The sequence below is a fragment of the Perognathus longimembris genome, chromosome 16 (assembly GCF_023159225.1).
Source record: "Perognathus longimembris pacificus isolate PPM17 chromosome 16, ASM2315922v1, whole genome shotgun sequence".
Classification (NCBI taxonomy): Eukaryota; Metazoa; Chordata; class Mammalia; order Rodentia; family Heteromyidae; genus Perognathus; species Perognathus longimembris.
The window spans coordinates 17,031,101-17,048,542 of NC_063176.1; the positions used below are offsets into that span (position 1 = coordinate 17,031,101).

The 17,442-nt window shown below is 37.9% G+C and overlaps 1 pseudogene; it reads right to left on the minus strand.

Moving 5' to 3' along the window:
• Positions 1-2,628: 2,628 nt before the first annotated feature.
• Positions 2,629-3,110, minus strand: LOC125364707 (annotated as a pseudogene).
• Between the last annotated feature and the right edge of the window lie 14,332 nt (positions 3,111-17,442).

Sequence of the window (17,442 nt, forward strand, 5' to 3'; positions counted from 1 at the left end):
ATTTTCTAGTATACTATTTTCAGGGTGTAGGAAAGATGCATTAGTGGTAGAGTAATATAAAGGACACTCAAGAAGTAAGAGGAAAAATTGAAGGAATAACTTCAGAGAAGAAGTGAGCTTTGTTAGAAGCCTGTCTAACCCTAAGGCATGTTATTAAAAGATCCAACATGATGACATCATAATGATAATTTAGTAGTAACTTTGGAAATGACAAGATGGTAAGATATGGAAAATTCATTTGAGGGCATCACTAAGTTACACACAAACACACACACACACACACGCGCGCACGCGCGCACACACACACACACACACCAGAATGATTTAGTTACATCCTGTAGCTTTCCAGTACTAATTTGTATTTCTTCTAAGGGAAACTTTTGATAGAAAGTGAATAATTTCACCTGTGTAATAGGAGCTTTAAAAATAAATGCCATTGTTAGTCATGATCAAAATTTTATTTTTTTCTAATATTGGTAAGCTTAGAGTAGATCATTCTACTATTCTGTAATCATAGTACACTTAAAAGACAGTTTCTTGTAGAAATGTACAAGGTCTGACTAAAGACTGAAATATTGTGGCTTGAATGAGCAGTATTTAAAAGAAAGACTAAAAGTATTTATGGGGGCTTGGGATTTAGCTCAGCGGAAGAGCGCCTCCCTGGCGAGTACCAGGCCCCAAGTTTGGTTTTCAGCTCTGGAAAAAACTCAAAAAACAAAACTAAAAGTATTTATGGATTTTGTTTCTGTTTGCTTTTGTTTTAAAGAATAATATTTCAAGCAGAGCTTTTCTTTTTTTTTGCCATGTGAGAATAGTGATCTATGAGAATATTTATGGAGGGTTGCATTCTGGTATATGTAAGTTTGAGAAACTCAAGTAAGATTTTATATACTAAATATGTACCTAAGTAAAAAAGCTGCTCAATACAGCCAAAGTATTGAATGTGGGGCTGGCTTTGCTGTAGAGTGCTTGCCTTGCACACATGAAGGCCTGGGTTTGATTCCTCAGCACCATATAAACAGAAAAAGCTGCAAGTGATGCTGTGGCTCAAGCAGTAGAGTGGTAGCCATGAGCAAAAAGAAGCCAGGGACAGTGCTCAGGCCCCGAGTTCAAGCCTCAAGATTGGCCAAAAAAAAAAAAGTATTGAATGTAAATCACGAATTTCTAGTTTTCGTCAAATTCATTGTGGCTTTGTGATTTCACAGATGATAATGAGCTCATAGGTGAAGAAAATAAAAAGATCTTCCTCAAATAATATTGTATTATTTCAGAAAGGTTGCACTAGAAAGGAGAATAGGTAAAATAATCAGATCTCTCTGACATAGGCCATGTAACCTCTCAAAGAATCAAACATAGGGAGATAGCAGAGATGATCCTCATGTGTGCAAAACAATGATGGCTTGATTTTCTGGCTCTGAGTATTTCAAGAGATGCTTAACGTTGCATTGCATGGGAGGAACTTTCTAGAAGAATCTAAGATACATACAAATAACATTGGATGCTCAGGTTGTCTTGTACTCTTGAGAAACAAAGAGCTGTTGGAAATTAATTCTGGATGGACTATATGAGAAGATGATTTCCTTAGACTTTCACTGAAGTTGAAGGTGGAATTAAAAAGGGCTTAAGTGTAACTACAGGAAAGAGAGTTTCCATCTTCACCTTCGTACTGGAGGAGACTGAAGCAGAGAGAGGATTTGCTTGTGTACCCATAATACAGCTGATTGTTACAAAGGATAACATTTTTAGAGATATGTAGGTGCTTTTCCTATAATATGCTACTATGAATGTGTTTCAGCACATTTTTGTTTGTAGGCTCTCAGCTAAATCATTCACCACTTGTACTTTGCTTTCCCAAATATGAAAGCAATTGTGTACAGCAGGTACACAAAAGGCATGTGTCTGTATCACCACAAAGACGCCTTCAGCTTTAAGCACCTATTCGGTTGTCTGATGTTGAAAACTTATGTTTGGAAATCTGAAAAGGAAAACATTTAATATCTAAAAGGCAGTAGACAGATCTCCAACTATGGGTTTTCAGCATTTTTAGCTACTTTAGGTTCTGAAGTTTGTCTTAAGGCATCAGGAGACAACATATTAGTGATTTTTAATGGGAAAGAGCTTGGGACACCCTCCCCCCCGCAAATGAAGCTGTGAATAATTTTGTCTTTATTTTGGGTCTTTGGTGGATGTTAGAATGATTGGGGATTCAACTAGCCTTTGATAAGCTGGTATGAAGGGTACTAGATAAGCAAGGTATGGGGACAAAAGAAGTGTCCCCAGTTCAGTGCCAATTTCACGTAGTCCACAAGGGACAGACTTTCCTATTTTTGCCACAGTGTTTCAGGTATTTGCTACTTACTGTGTAAGTAGAGGACATATTGTGTGAAGAGTCAGTGGGAATTGGTTAGCAAGTTCAGAACATGTTACTAACGGCATTTACATTGGTGGAACTTGCATTATTTCTCTTTCCAGTGGATGATTCTGCATTTTTATGGCTGTTGAGTCTATGTCACAAGAAGCCTCTTGCTATCTCTCTTATTTATTTCTGATTTTAAAATGAGAAATATTGAGAGGTTGATGATATTTAATTATTGTTTGTTCTTTTTTTTTTCTCCGTGTACAGTCTTTATTTCAACTATTCGCTATAACACCATTCTTAATTCCTTAGGACATGAGCAAAGATCATCTCTCTGCAGAAACATCTCAACTATGTACATAACTTTCACAGAACCAAGACAGCACTTCAGTATTAGAAAAGGAAGGCGGAACTTCGGCGGCCAACAAGGCATTGTCTTGTGGTGGTCATAAATTATACTCTGTTTTGGAAAGTTTGGGTACAGCACAGGAATTCCGATTGTCTACTTGGTTATACTCCCGGCTGCGGTGCCATCAGATCAATGTCACTCAAGTTCCTGGCCAGCCAAACTCCCGCAGCAAAGAGTCCCAATTAAGGATCAAGTTCCTGCGGAAGTCATTCCTATCCGTGGCGAAGCAGTAGACGCCCCGGAGCCCGTCTCCCACGTGGTCTGGAATCTCGGGGGCTTCGTTTGCCGGGCGGGCAGCGCTGAATGCCACCCCGGTGGAAGCCATAGCAGCAGCGCTCAACAGCTCGGCGCTCTGTTTGTTCTTAATGGAAGGGCAAGCACATAGCTTCTTCCTTTTCTTTTCTCAAGGAGACCTTATTGGAGCTATAACTACATGTATATGTATATCAACATAATAGGTTATACAGTTTATTACTCTGAAATTGTGTATGTAAGTTGCATTAACTATATATGGTACTTAAGGAAGAAAATAAAAAAAGTATTATTAAAAGGGTCTTTTGGGTTGAACATGATTGAAAATTACTACAGTAAATCCTGCTGGTCAAAGTGAAATGCCAAAACAAAATCAGGAATTCCTTTTTTAAAATTTTAATTAATTAATTAATTTAGTGGAAGGGTACTGGCTTTAAAAAAATTATTGTCAAAGTGATGGACAGAGAGGTTACAGTTTCATATTTTAGGCCTTGGGTACATTTCTTGTACTGTTTGTTACCTCCTCCCTCATTCCCCCCTCCCCTGTTCCTTTCTCTCTTCCCCCCCATGAGTTGTTCAGTTGGTTTACACCAAATGGTTTTGCAAGGATTGCTTTTAGAGTTGTCTTTTTATCCTTTGTCTCTCGATGGTACTGGGGTTTTTAAGCTTGTAAAGTAGGCACTCTACCACTTGAGCTATGCCTCCAGTTATTTCTTGTCTGTTTATTTTTCAGATTGGGTCATGCATGAGTCTTGGTTGTCTGCGCTGTCCTGGACTACAATCCTATGGAGCTCATTCTCCAGGGTAGCTGGGATTATAGGCATGAGCCACAGTGCCTGGTCCACAATGCAAGGTTTTCAGGGGGAGAGAGGAAAGGGAGGCAGACAGAGACAGAGAGAAGAGACAGAGATAAAGACAAAGAGACAGACAGTGATGGAGAGACAGAAAGGAGAGTAAGGAAGAGAGATGGAAGAAGAAAAAGAGGGAGAGGTAGAGAGGGAGGGAATAAAAGGAAAGGAAGCTTTCTTTTTACACTTTAAGAATTTAAAAGAAGTCAGATGTGAGGAAAGAAATTCTTTCTTTTTTTGGCTGGACTGAGATTTGAACTCAGGACCTCATGATTGGTTTCCCAATCTGAAATTCTTTTTGTTATTAAATTAAATTTTAAAAATTAAAAAGACAGGCTCCTGTTTATTTTATTTTATTTTTTTAAATCACAGGCTGGCTTGATTTTGTGCTGGCTCCCCTCCCCGTAAGTGCTGAGATTATAAGTGAGCACCACAATACCATTATGGCCTGCTAGGAAATTAATTTTTTAAGGGTTTTATTTCTTCCCCCTGGTTTAGGCTCCAACCCCCAGGTGAGCTGGGCAGTGTGATTCCTCCCTTTTAAACCTGTACTAGTAGCTTCATGAGACTTAGAGTGACGAGAACTTAAAGCCTGTCATTCTGAAAGACTCACTCCAGTGATCATGATTCTGAAAGACCAAACACACGAACCATATAACCCAAGCAGCCATGCTTCCTCATCCAGAGTCCACACTCCTCTGCTGCAGTGTCTCTGACAGTCCTGGAAGCTGGCAGTGCTCAGGATCTGAAATGCCATCAGGAAGCTGCTCTGCTTAGGGATTTGCACACTAACCACATAGCTCTCCCTTAAATAAGCAATCAATGGAGCTCTGTGCTATGTTTCAGGGCTTAAATAATGGTCGTATCCTTTCTCTCTGGCATCGCATCACCTGAATCTCACCCGTTATTGGCATGGTATAGTGACTAGGAATCTGGATTCTGCCTCATTGTGGCAATTTGGTTGTGCCCTGATATGTATTTTTTTCATTTACAAAATCAAGAGAACTAATAGGATCTATTTCACTGGGCTAAGTTAAATAGATTTATCATTTAAAATGATATAAAACTTAGATAAAAGCTATAAGGTGTTTTTAATAAGTACCTATAAATTTCTTTTGGTATTACTTCTGCTCTTATAACTATCTAGCATAAGTTCAAATATGAAAGGAGGTAAAAAGTTTATTATTCCTTATAATTCAAAGCTTAGTTAGCATTTTTCAATATTAATATCTTAAAGTATAACATTGGTACATTTAAAATGTGAAGAAATAGTGTTTTCTTGCCCTCTCTGTTTCATCTCCATGTACATATGCATATATATACACATATATTTGTTATCCATACATATAAAATTTGCATTGTCAGAACTTCGTATTCCTTTTTTTTTTTTTTGCCAGTTCTGGGTCTTGAACGCAGGGCCTGAGCACTGTCCATGGCTTCTCTTTTTTTTTTTTTTTTTCTCAAGGCTAGCACTCTGCCACTTGAGCCACAGCCCCACTTCTGGCCATTTTCTATATATGTGGTGCTGGGGAATCGAACCTGGGCTTCAGGTATTTAAGGAAAGCACTCTTACCACTAGGCCATATTCCCAGCCCTGTCAGTATTGAAAGTATTACCGTTCCTTTAAAAGTAGCTTGTTCTCCACATAAGATGATGCTAAGTGAAATGAACTCCATGTTATGGAAACAAGTGTTATACCACTGTTGTAATTATTTTAAACATGCCATGTGAAACGGTAGCTTTTTTACTTGTTGATAATCCTCTTGTATCCCCTTCCTTGTGGTTGTATCCACACTATCACTGTATCCCATCTGAGTACCCTGGATACTGTATATATTGGTATTAGAACTAGGGAAGGGAAAGGAATATCAAAATTGAGAGACAAAAGATAAAAAGACAAATGACTCCAAAAGCAATACTTGAAAACCATTTGGTGTAAACCAACTGAACAACTCAGGGTGGGAGAGGGAAAGGGGGAGGGGGAGGGGTGAATGAGGGAGGAGGTAACAAATTGCACAAGAAATGTACCCAAGGCCTTGCGTATGAAACTGTAACCCCTCTGTACATCACTTTGACAATAAATAATCATTCAGAAAAAAGTCGCTTGTTCTCAAGTCACACTCATGTGGAATACGTTTATTTAATATAATGCACATGAACAATAATAAGATGTCATTAATGAATAGTTGAGTTAGCATAATGAGGTCATATGCCAGTTTTTGCATTTTGAACATTCCATAGTGTTAGGTCTTAGAACATGATACCCTTAAGTATGAAACCTTGCCATGCTGAGTGCTCTGAAATGAAGAAATTGGAAAGCCCTCAGAAATAAGATCTTTCTGACCTTCTCTTGTCATCTTATCCCCTTCCTCCATTATTCTGCTGTGAAACAAGTTGTAGAAATCAGAATTCCTCTTCTCCAAGGAAAGTCATAGAAATCCAAACCGACCCCTTCAATGCAAGTCATAAAACCCAGAAAAGTTGTCATCTCTCTTTTCCCTTGAAAACTTTCATTGCTCATGCTTGGGAGCAAAGAGGAATGCTACACATACAGGCAAGGAGAGTCCGAACAGAGAGCTGGCTGGTCTCCTCCCTTGTCCAAAGGTTTTGTCCACTCATGTCTTTACACAGCTTTCTCCTCTGTCTTTCTTCGTCAAAATTAAACATAAAATGGACAGATTTCCCTGGTCTTTGAATCTTTATTTCTGAAGACTCATACCATGTAACACTTGAAATAAATTTGTTTCAGTTTTTATCTTGTTAAAATGTGACCTTCATTGACAAGTGAGCAAAAGTATCATTCTTTTCTGCCTCTTACACTTCATTAATTCATGTAACAAGCATTTGTCATGCGCCTACTTTGTGCCTGGAAGTATATTTGGAACTGGAAATAAAATGATGTGTTATGTTCAGTACACTTTGTACATCAATATTCCCTTTTGAAATGGAAAATCAAGGTTATAATTTCTCGTATTTACTACTATTTTATATGTACTTGTGTTTATACTTATATTTCGGCCATATGATCCAAAATGATTTGGATACCATCTTTTCTACTTAGATTTAATTGTCATCCTTGAATTGGCTTGGGTTTGCATTGGAGTGAAAAAAAGAAAAGCAGATTTTTGTAGCATCAAGCCTGTAATTAGGATTTCCAGGAGCAAGAAATTACAGATGCTATGTTGCTTGCTTTTTAAACTCAGATTCCATGTGGTTATGTATGCAACTAAGTTGTTCTGAGTTAATTCGCTGAGTTCTTGTATTAACTTTTAAAAATTCATATTTGTTATATTTAGTTAATATTTGTCAGTTATTAATTTTAAACTAATATTTAAAAAGCTATAGGATCTATTTGGAAACATAAACACCTTATAATAGGAAAGAGTCTGAAAAGTAATTTAGAAAAGCACTCATAATTGAAGCATGAAGTCAGTTCAGTTCACTCTATGTCAACATGACCTGCAGGGCAACTTTCTTTCCCTTTGTCACATAAAGAAAATGAAAATAATGGCTTCCAAAAAAGTGTCCACTGTGGTTGCTTATTCTGAATAGTGTGCAGAGATTGAATAGAACACCTGCGGCTCAGGCAATGTCAACCATTAAGGGGTAAGTGGTCAGTCCAAGAATCTAGCTTAAAAGCCTGAATACTCAGCACAGACATCAGAAAATGTCTTTTTTTTTTTTTTTTTAAGATTCTGGGAGAATTGACAAAATTAAGTATGACCTGGTACACACAGCTTTGTATCTTGTTCCCTTTTAAAGAAAGGAAACCTTAATTTATGTTTCATTTAAAATGTGATTGTTTTTGACACTGGAATTCTAAGCCACAGTCCCCAGCTGCAGGGGTTCTATATGTCGGACCCAGCCGTTCACCCCAACACACTAAGTAAAGAGAGTGAGGGGAAGGGCAGAGAAGGCAGGCTTATTAGGCTTATTATGAAGCATAAGCACACTGTGGGGAAGAAGCAAAGAAAACAGTTTAGTCCATCTTTGGGAAATAGACATGAACTTTAGGTTTAAATAAGGGCAGAAGGAAAATGGGTGCATAATTATAGAAAACCCAGGTCCTAGGTGCGGTCTGGTGGATCATTATCCCAAGGTCTGGAGACGCTGTCATCACTTCAGTGGAGCACTCTGCTCAGTCTCAGCAAGTCAGTGTTGCCTGGCTCTTGGTTCATCCGGTGGAGGCTGATGTTCATCTCTCCATAGAAAGACATTTTCAGTCATTTCTTCTCTTCCTGGATTTGTTTTTGTTGCCAGTCCTGCGGCGTGGACTCAGGGCCTGACCACTGTCCCTGGCTTCTTTTTGCTCAAGGCTAACACTCTGCCACTTGAGCCACAGTGCCACTTCCAGCATATATATACATATGTATACACACACATACACACACACACACACACACACACACACACACACACACACACACACGTGGTGCTGAGGAACCAGGGCTTCATGTATACGAGGCAAGCACTTTACCACTAGGCCATATTCCCAGCCCCCTCTTCTTGGATTTGAAGGTGACTGCAAGGTGAATGGTTCAGCAGAAAGATAGATATAAAAATGGAGGCAGAAAAAACAAACAAGCTTTTTCTTCAATAAGTTTGTGGCCCTAAATAAGGAGTTGATGCTTCTTAGCAAAAACAGCTTCCAAGTGCCTGATACATTGTGAGTTTAAAACTTTGCTTTTTTTTTTTTGGCCAGTCCTGGGCCAACGTTCTGGCCGTTTTCTATATATGTGGTGCTGGGGAATCAAACCCAGGGCTTCATGTATACAAGGCGAGCACTCTTGCCACTAGGCCATATTCCCAGCCCAAAACTTTGTTATTTTTAATGAGTATGTTTTGGTAGTAATATGTAAAAGTGGAAAAGCATTGGCAAAATTAAATTGAAGCAGGCAGGATAATGATAATTTTATCTCTATGCCCTTCTCTTTTTTCTTCTTCCCTCTCCCAATTCTTCTTCCTCCTTCTTTCCTCTTCTTTCACCTTCTTCTTGTCCTCCCCCTTGTCTCCATTTTTTCAGGTTCTCACAAATGCTAGCTCAACACCCTATCAGTGAGTCACACACTTGGCCCTATGACCACTTCTTATTCAAGTAAAATATGATGCAGTTATACTCTTAAGATTGAATTGTTCTTAGGAGAGGACCACAAAGCCTCAATAGCTATGTGCATCTGATCATATAAAATAATATTTATTTATTTATTGAAAAGAACTCCAAGAAATGGAAACAAGAGTTTTTTCCTTTGTTCCTGGTTTTTTTTGGTCTTGTTTATTAGGTTATCTGTCTTTGTGAGGGTAAAGGGGTCACATAAATGATGGATCAAAGGGTAACAAAAATGCAACAGTGATACTCAGGAGACACTGTGTTGAAAATGAACTATAACTTATGGGTGGAGACAGGAGGAAAAACCTGGAAAGGAGTGAGGAAAGGGGTGATATTGTTAAAAGAGCAGTGTACTCTTTATCTGACTTTTGTAATTGCAACCCCTCTTTACATCACTATTACAATAACAATAAAGAAAGAAAAAGGCAACAAAATAATGATGGAAGACACTCTTCCTGCTCTAGACCATCAAGTAAAGCCAGTTTACCCAATCAACCAGCCACAACTGAATCAGCTCCTTCCCCTTTCCCACAGTTTTCCCAATCTCCAGCATGGAATTATAATAACATACACTGCAGATTGGTGTACTTCTCCAAAAAAATTTCCCATACTTTTGTCCTAACTAGTTTCTTTTCTATCCTTACCTCTTGTCCTCTTGGCTTTATGACCAGATTTTCTCTTTCTGTGTGTTCAGTTCTAATTGAATTTCCTTTTTAGTTAACCTACTCAGTGTCCTTGTTGAAGGCATGCAAAGCTTCACATTCTCCAGTCTCCAACCCAATCTCTTATTTCAGAGCCCTAGACAATTCTGTTACCTGAGAAGTGGGTGGGGAGTGGATAGGAAAGACATAGCCTTCAAGTTTTTTTTTTTTTTTTTGGCCAGTCCTGGGCCTTGGACTCAGGGCCTGAGCACGAACCCTGGCTTCTTCCCCCTCAAGGCTAGCACTCTGCCACCTGAGCCACAGCGCCCCTTCTGGCCGTTTTCCATATATGTGGTGCTGGGAAATCTAACCGACAGCTTCATGTGTAGGAGACAAGCGCTCTTGCCACTAGGCCATATTCCCAGCCCTGCCTTCAAGTTTTAACCTGGAGCAGACTAATACTTCTGTTGACAAGAAACTCAACAAATATTTCCTACAACTCACATATCCATGAGTTTCATTGAAATTACATGCAAGGATGGAAGTTTGGAATTTCATTCTCTACTTTTGTATTTACAATCTTGGTTTATACCTCTGGAGAACTAATCATATTTCTTGTCTATGAGATTTTGCCAGTTTAAATCTCAGATGTTTTTCCTTATTTCTTGATAAACTTTACACATTTGGTTATGTTTTTAAGGTTTAAAGGACTCCAGAAATGTCTTACTGTTGATTTTTTTACTGATTTAGTCCAAAGTTTTAACCTACATGGGTTATTCTTTAGGGTTAATGAAAAGGTAGGTGGTTTTTTGAAATCTGAAGAGAAAGATCTTTAATGCTTTAAAATTAAAAAAATCCTACTGTATCTATTTAGTAGGAGTCTGAAGAAAAGTAACTCCTTAATTTACAAAGGATTATGATCTCTGTTGAGAGGGCATTAGGCTCTTCATCTCACAATGCCATACCCATGAAGCTCTACAAAATAGTACAATGATGAACGGAATCCTAAGTCAATGATGGGGATAAAGTTGGGAGATGGAAAATTACTTTCAAGACATTGTAGGTTGACAAAACATAAGACAACTCACTCTGTCATTTGATATCTCCTTATATTCTTTGAGTATACAATTTAAAGTGAACCATAAGCTCCATGAGGACTTGTGTAGAAGACTCTCCCTTTTTTGAAATGAAGGAAAAAAAAATCAGTAGCTCTTCTGTATGCTAACAATGAGAAGCCTGTGACTGAAATCAGGAAAGCAACTCCAATTGTAACAGCCTCAAAACAAAACAAAATAAAACCTAGGAATTAACTGAAGATGTGGAGGAACTTTATTATGAAAACTTAAAAAAATCTGAAAAAATACATTACAGCAGATTTAAGGAAATGGAAAAACCTTCCATGCTCCTGGATTGGAAGGATTAATGTTGTGAAAATGACAACACTGCCCAAAGCTATCTACACATTCACTGTAAAACCCATCAAAATCCTTAGCAGGAAGAACAGTGCTGGAGAAATGTCAATACCAAATTTCAAGCTCTATTACAAAGCTGTAGTAATAAAAACACTTCAGTACTGGCACAAGAATAGGTCTGCTCCTGAGAACCAATGAACTAGAGGATACTGAAATGAATCTACAGATATATAGCCACCTAATATTTGATAAGAGAGCCAAAAACATAGAATGGAAGAAAGATAGCTTCTTCAATAAATGGTGTTAATAGAATTGGCTATACACATGCAGAAAACTGAAGCGAGATCCTTATATGTCACTCCACACTGGAATCAATTCCCAAAGATCAAAGACCTCAATGGAAGGTGAGATACCATAAAAATATTACAGGAAGGCAAAGGGGAAACTCTAGGGCTCCTAGGCATGAGTCAAAATTTCCTAAATAAAGATCCAGAATCACAACAAATCAAAGAGAGACTAGATAAATGGGATTGCACCAAACAGAAGGGTTTCACCATGGTACTTGTGCCTTTGTCATTATATTTCTAATGGAAACTTTACTGTTTTCTCATTCTTGGGATGGAGTCAGGACACAGAAGGCACTCAGTAGATGTGGAGTGAATGGTGTTGAGGGGTCGTCATCCTTCATTAATGTGAGTATTTGACAGGATCAGTGTGGGGGGCATTTTGAATCATAGCAGGGAGGCATTTAGACCAGCAGTACTGCTAAACTTTGTACAGTACCTACCACAGCCCACTCCCACAACAAGGAATTACTGGCCCCAAATATCAATAGTTTCAAGAGGAACAATTTCCTGTGGAAGGTGTTAAGTTGTGCCAGGGTTTTATTTCCCCGATTTCTTTCTTGTACTTACCTATCTTGAAACTTCCTGGATGGCCTCAGGTTCAAAATTAACACCCTTGTAATGACTCTCCTGCTTGTGTGGTGTGGGAATTGAAGCAGAGTCCCCTGTGATTCCTCTATATCCACGTTTGTATCTAGTCCTATTTTAAATACTTTTGTTTTGAATTATTCTTTTTATGTCTGCCATCTTTTTCTTGTAAGGACCCTGAAGTAAATATATTCTGGCAGAAGAGGCAGCTCGAGTCATGGGGAAGGAGCGGTTTCTGTGATATTAGAGGAATACCTACATTTTTCAACCTCAATATTGTCCCTTGCTTGCAATTGGCTGAACCCTGTTGAAAAATGTCTATCACGAATGTCTGGGAATCGAAGGCTGTAGGGATCAGGAATTGACCCAATGGTAAATACAACCAAGTCCTGCACAGCGAGGCCCTGGAATGAAAATATGTAGGACACTGTTGAAGTAGTCCACAAAAAGCCTGATGGTAGCTTGAATTAGTGACAGAAAAAGAGGGAAAAAAGCTTTCATTTATTCCTTTTCCTCCCTAGACACATGGTTTGAGGAACAAGGTAAATGCTTGGAGTCAGAGATGGGTCAGTAAATGATGTGTGTATGTGAGGGATTGGGTGAGAGCAGACCAGCTGCATGGTTTTCTAGGTTAAAATATGGCCCCAGTATTCCCAGGGCCTTTGAGTTTTCAACAGAAGACAGAAATGTAAGTATTTACAATAAGAAAATTCAACTTTTAACACATGACAACGAATGAGGAATTATGCTTGTATAGAAACAGGATTTGGCTCTGTACTCTGAAATCTAAGACTAGTTTGCAACCTCCAACCTACTTAGATTTGTAAATGAGCCACAGATTAGAAATGTCTAATTCTGCTTTCATCTCCCCCCGCCCCCCCTTTAAACTCAGGATCTTTGAATGGGTTTCATTGAAAAATGCTATGTAGTAAAAAAGTACAGAAACAAATTTCATGCTGAGAATGACAGAGCTACTGTCACCCATAAGTGAAGACTAAAATGTGTGCTTCTTCACAACAGCCGCTTCGTGCTCATTGATCACTATAAACAAATGGTGTAAATTTAAGCATGCATAATACATTTACCATTAATAAAACATGGCTTTACAGATTATATACTTTGGGCTCTGTTAGAGATTTTGTTGTGGAAGAGGAGAAAGAAGTTTCTTTATAAAGAAAGAAAAGGAGAGGAAGGGTTTTTGAGTAGAAAGCTGATCATCAGAAAGCTTGAAGCTCAGGACTAACACGGCTCAGAAAGACCTTCCTTGTCTATGATTGGCCTTTTTTCTTTATTCAGACTGGTGTACAGACAGAGGACTTCAAGAAAAGTTGAAGAACCCTGTAAGGTTTGCCTTCAGAGTAGTGTTGATTTGAGAGGGGAAGGGGGCGGTGGTGAGTGTAAAATCAAAAGACATAGTTTATAGTTTAGTATACATAATAAACACAGACCAAAATCCCATTTGAAAGGAAAATGAAAAAAAAAACAAACCCAACCCAAATAACCACTCAAAGTTGCCCCAAATCGCCAATCTCCAAATCAAATTGTTTTCATGTTTTAAGGTTTCCTTTTAGGGATTATACACGAAATAATTATTACAGTATGGTAATGCTGTAATTGTATGCATGTAGTTGGGTATTTAGGATTCTTTGGGATTCAGGAAAAAGCTCCAGATTTTTTTTTTTTTGGTTATTGTTTTGCTGGTCCCAGAGAGAGTTTGAATTTAGGGCCTTTCTCGATAGGAGCCATACCTCCAGTCCAGCTTTTTGCTGATTATTTTGGAGGCGAGTTTCTCAGGCTTTTCTGTTCAGGCTGGCTTTGAACTAAGATCCTCTGGATACCAGCTTCCTGAGTAAATAGGATTAAAGGCGGTAACCTCGGATACCTAGCAAGTTCTTAATAAAATCAATGCCTTGCCTACCCCTTCCTGCCCTTTGGTAGTGCTGAGTCACCGACCACTGTTCTCTGTGACAAAGGTCTTTGGTCAGTGTTGTTTCCATTTTAGGCTGCTTCCTTCTCTACATTCCTGGGGGTTTAACACCAAAAGCCTTGCTGGTTAGGGGGGAGTGGAAGGGAGGGGAAGAGAGAGGTAGGAAAGGAGGGAGGAAGGAAAAAAGGGAAAGAGAGAGAAAAGGGTGGGAAGAGGATAATGAGAAAGAGGAAGAGGGGAAGAAAGAGAGGGAATGCGAGAGGAAGAGATATTTCCTTGATCACCCCAGTTAGGACTAACCTTTAAAAAAATTGCTTTATTTCTAACATCATTCATATCCATGTCTAAAGCAGAAACAATATCTAGACAAGTTTTGTCTTTTATCAGTAAGATGTATTTGCTGGATGAATATAAGATTTGTGTTCATGTCTGTGCGTGCACACATATGCATTTGTAATGCATGGCATCTGTAGAGAAAAGGATGACGTATTCAGTCAAAGTGGACAGCTATGTTTGAAAAGACTGTTCCCAGTATCTTTCCTACATGGCATATATGTGGTGAATTTTTAGCTCACAGCTGCAGCTATTTGAAGAGAAGGGAACTTTTCTCTTAAATTCACAGTTGGCTTAAAACCATCACTCAAAAAAGTGCAGTGGCATCTCTCCTGGTGGAACCCCAGGTGTTCTATTAGCTGCTGGCGTTTCTCAACACTTCACAGCTCTGTAGCATTTAAAAAAGTTGTGTTATACTTTGTCCTTACAGGGCTTCTGCCTTTCCGGTCCAGTTTCTCTGTCTCATTTCATAATATTCCAGTTTCTCTAACTTGCAATGTTCCACCGTGGATTCCATCATAGAAAACACTAATAATGGGATAATGATTCAGTGATTCCATTTTGATTGTCCCCAAAGATGTTCAGTTGGGGGAAATGAGTTTTACAACTTAAGTTAGTTAACACTTTTTTCTTAACATATTTAAATGTAGGGACTTGAGTCAGATATGTACATATTTAAATCCTTTTTCTTTCCACTGGTCACTAGTGATTCTGAACAAGTGACTTAAACACTCCAAGCTTAATTTCCTTGTATGTCATGGAAGGACGATAATTTTACCTATCTTGTAATATAATAGTAATGATTGTAGCCAAGGAACATGGTCCTGGCACAGGGGTCATCACCAATAGATATTAGTGAGATAACAATAGAGAAATGTGTGCTTATAGCTGATGTCTGTAAATTTATCCTAGTGTATGTATGGAATACGGTCTCAATAGATGATAGCTATAATAATAATCACGATGGTGATGATAATGGTGATATTGGTGGTAATCATATTTAAAATGCTAGCAACAGTGACTTTCTTATGCTCAGGTAATATGTATTAACTGGGTCACAAAACCATAGGTCTTATTTCAGCAGTATGTCCTAGTCTTACTTGCAATTTCATTTACAATGTAAATGTTTGGTTTGCATATTTTGCCTAGAAGACAATCTGTTGCAAGAATTTCCATTTCCATTTCTACCACAACTTCCTTACTTCAACTAGAGAAGTGTTATCTCTTTACTTTCATCCAGACAGAATGTTTTCTTTCACTTTTAAGTCTATTCTTATTAAATCTCCAACTGTCAAAATTCTCTTCTTTGCGTAAGAATCATTTAAAGACTCCCTTCCATCTTGTTACAGAGCGCAATTATCATGGCATCTAGACCTGATACACTGCAGATTCAGAGACTGAAATCTGGGCAGCCTCTGCCTGTCCAATATCTCCTAGGTAATTAGTCTCAATGGGACAGAGACTTAGATTTCCATTTTTATTTGATTGTGCTGCTTCCCCAAAGAATATAGGCTTTGAGAATTATATTTTAATCATGTTTATGTATATTGGTATTTTCCAAGTCTGAACTAAAACTTCAGTGCTTTCACTTTGTATGTAGGGACATAATATTTAGAGATATTTTCCCAAGGAAGTTGGTCTAAGAAGATTATGAGTCTCCCCCACCATATCTGACTTGTAAATCTTTAGGATAGATAGGATTGAGAGATTGGGAGAAATGGGAGAGATTGATGAAAAGGGGTGGTATTTATCAGGGTACATTATATTCATAAACTGATATGTTGAATTTATATCTTGCTGTATGATAACTTAAAGATAATAAAAGTAAATTATAAAAAGATTATCATATAACTTTGACAGATATACGGGTTGTCTTTTCCCTTTAAGCTTGGTTGTCAGTTTCTTATGCATAGTATGCCTTTGAGAATCACTTACCAAGTAGCTGAATTTTCTCTGCAAAATTTCCAATGAGAATATGTTTGGACCTATAGTCCCTCAAGCACAGACCGTCAGAGAGACTGGAATCTCTTGAAATTTACTGTTTTAGAGTACTCCTTCAACATTGTCAAGTAGTCATCTTTTTTTTTTTTTTTTTTTTACAAGCAGATTCAGTTGAATATTCAGGATCTATTGAGTGACTATCATATGCCATTGATTATGCTAGGGACAGTCACATACATTACCTAATTTGTTTCTCAGAAAAGTCTATGAAGTAAATATTATTGTCCTCATTATGTCAATGTCTAATTTGGGAAATGGAGAGGCCATGTGATTTACTTGGATGACCTAGACAGGAAACAGAGTTATGATATAATCAAAATCTGCTGACAAATCTATCTTTCCACTACCTATACATATTTCAAGTAAGCTTTAAATGTCTTTATGTATTATTTAAAAACATCTTTTAGAATATCCCAGGTACATGTAAGATGTATGTTGAGTTTAATTGTTATTATAATTGTTCTACCCTCATAAGTTTTTTTCAAATTCCATTCCTATTTCCTTATGTCCCTTTTGAACATAATATTGCAATAGAAGTCACACATCACATCTGGAATGCTGAAGGGATTGTTTTTGTTCATAGTTTAGCAGATTGTCCACACCACACATAGGCTACACGTATAAATTTATGCTGATGACTATTTGGTTAAAAATATAAGACTAAAGAAACCAAATCCTGCATTATATTATTAACTTTGACTATTACTCCTTTGAGAGTTTGGATGTTATCACTGTATATTATTATGATTGATGCTATTTTTCTATTGGATAGAGTCAGAATTCACTAATTAATAATTACATAGTCTCACATAAATCATTAAAAATAGGCTTCTAATGTTATAACGTTTCATTTAGTGATAATGCTCAATCTATATTCCTAAAAAGAATATTCCTACACTTATTTCAAATTTGACTGTGCAATTTTGGGCTCCTACTGTTGCCTCTTAATCTGCCTTAGTGATTGCATCTTTTCCCAGTCCTGTGAGGGCAAAGCAGTCAGAGCTGAGGTCAGGCTGGAGCCAGGAGATGCTGCCGAGCAGTAAGAAGAGGATTTTCTCCACCAAACTCCAGTACTCTATTGTATTCTCATGCGTATGGGGCTCTTCAGTAAGGCAAGAATAAAAAAATTGGAATTTCTCCAGATGTGCATGGACAGAGGTATGGACAAACCTGAAGATGTCTGGAAAGAACGTTTGCTTCTTTATCTCACAAACCAGCCTTTGC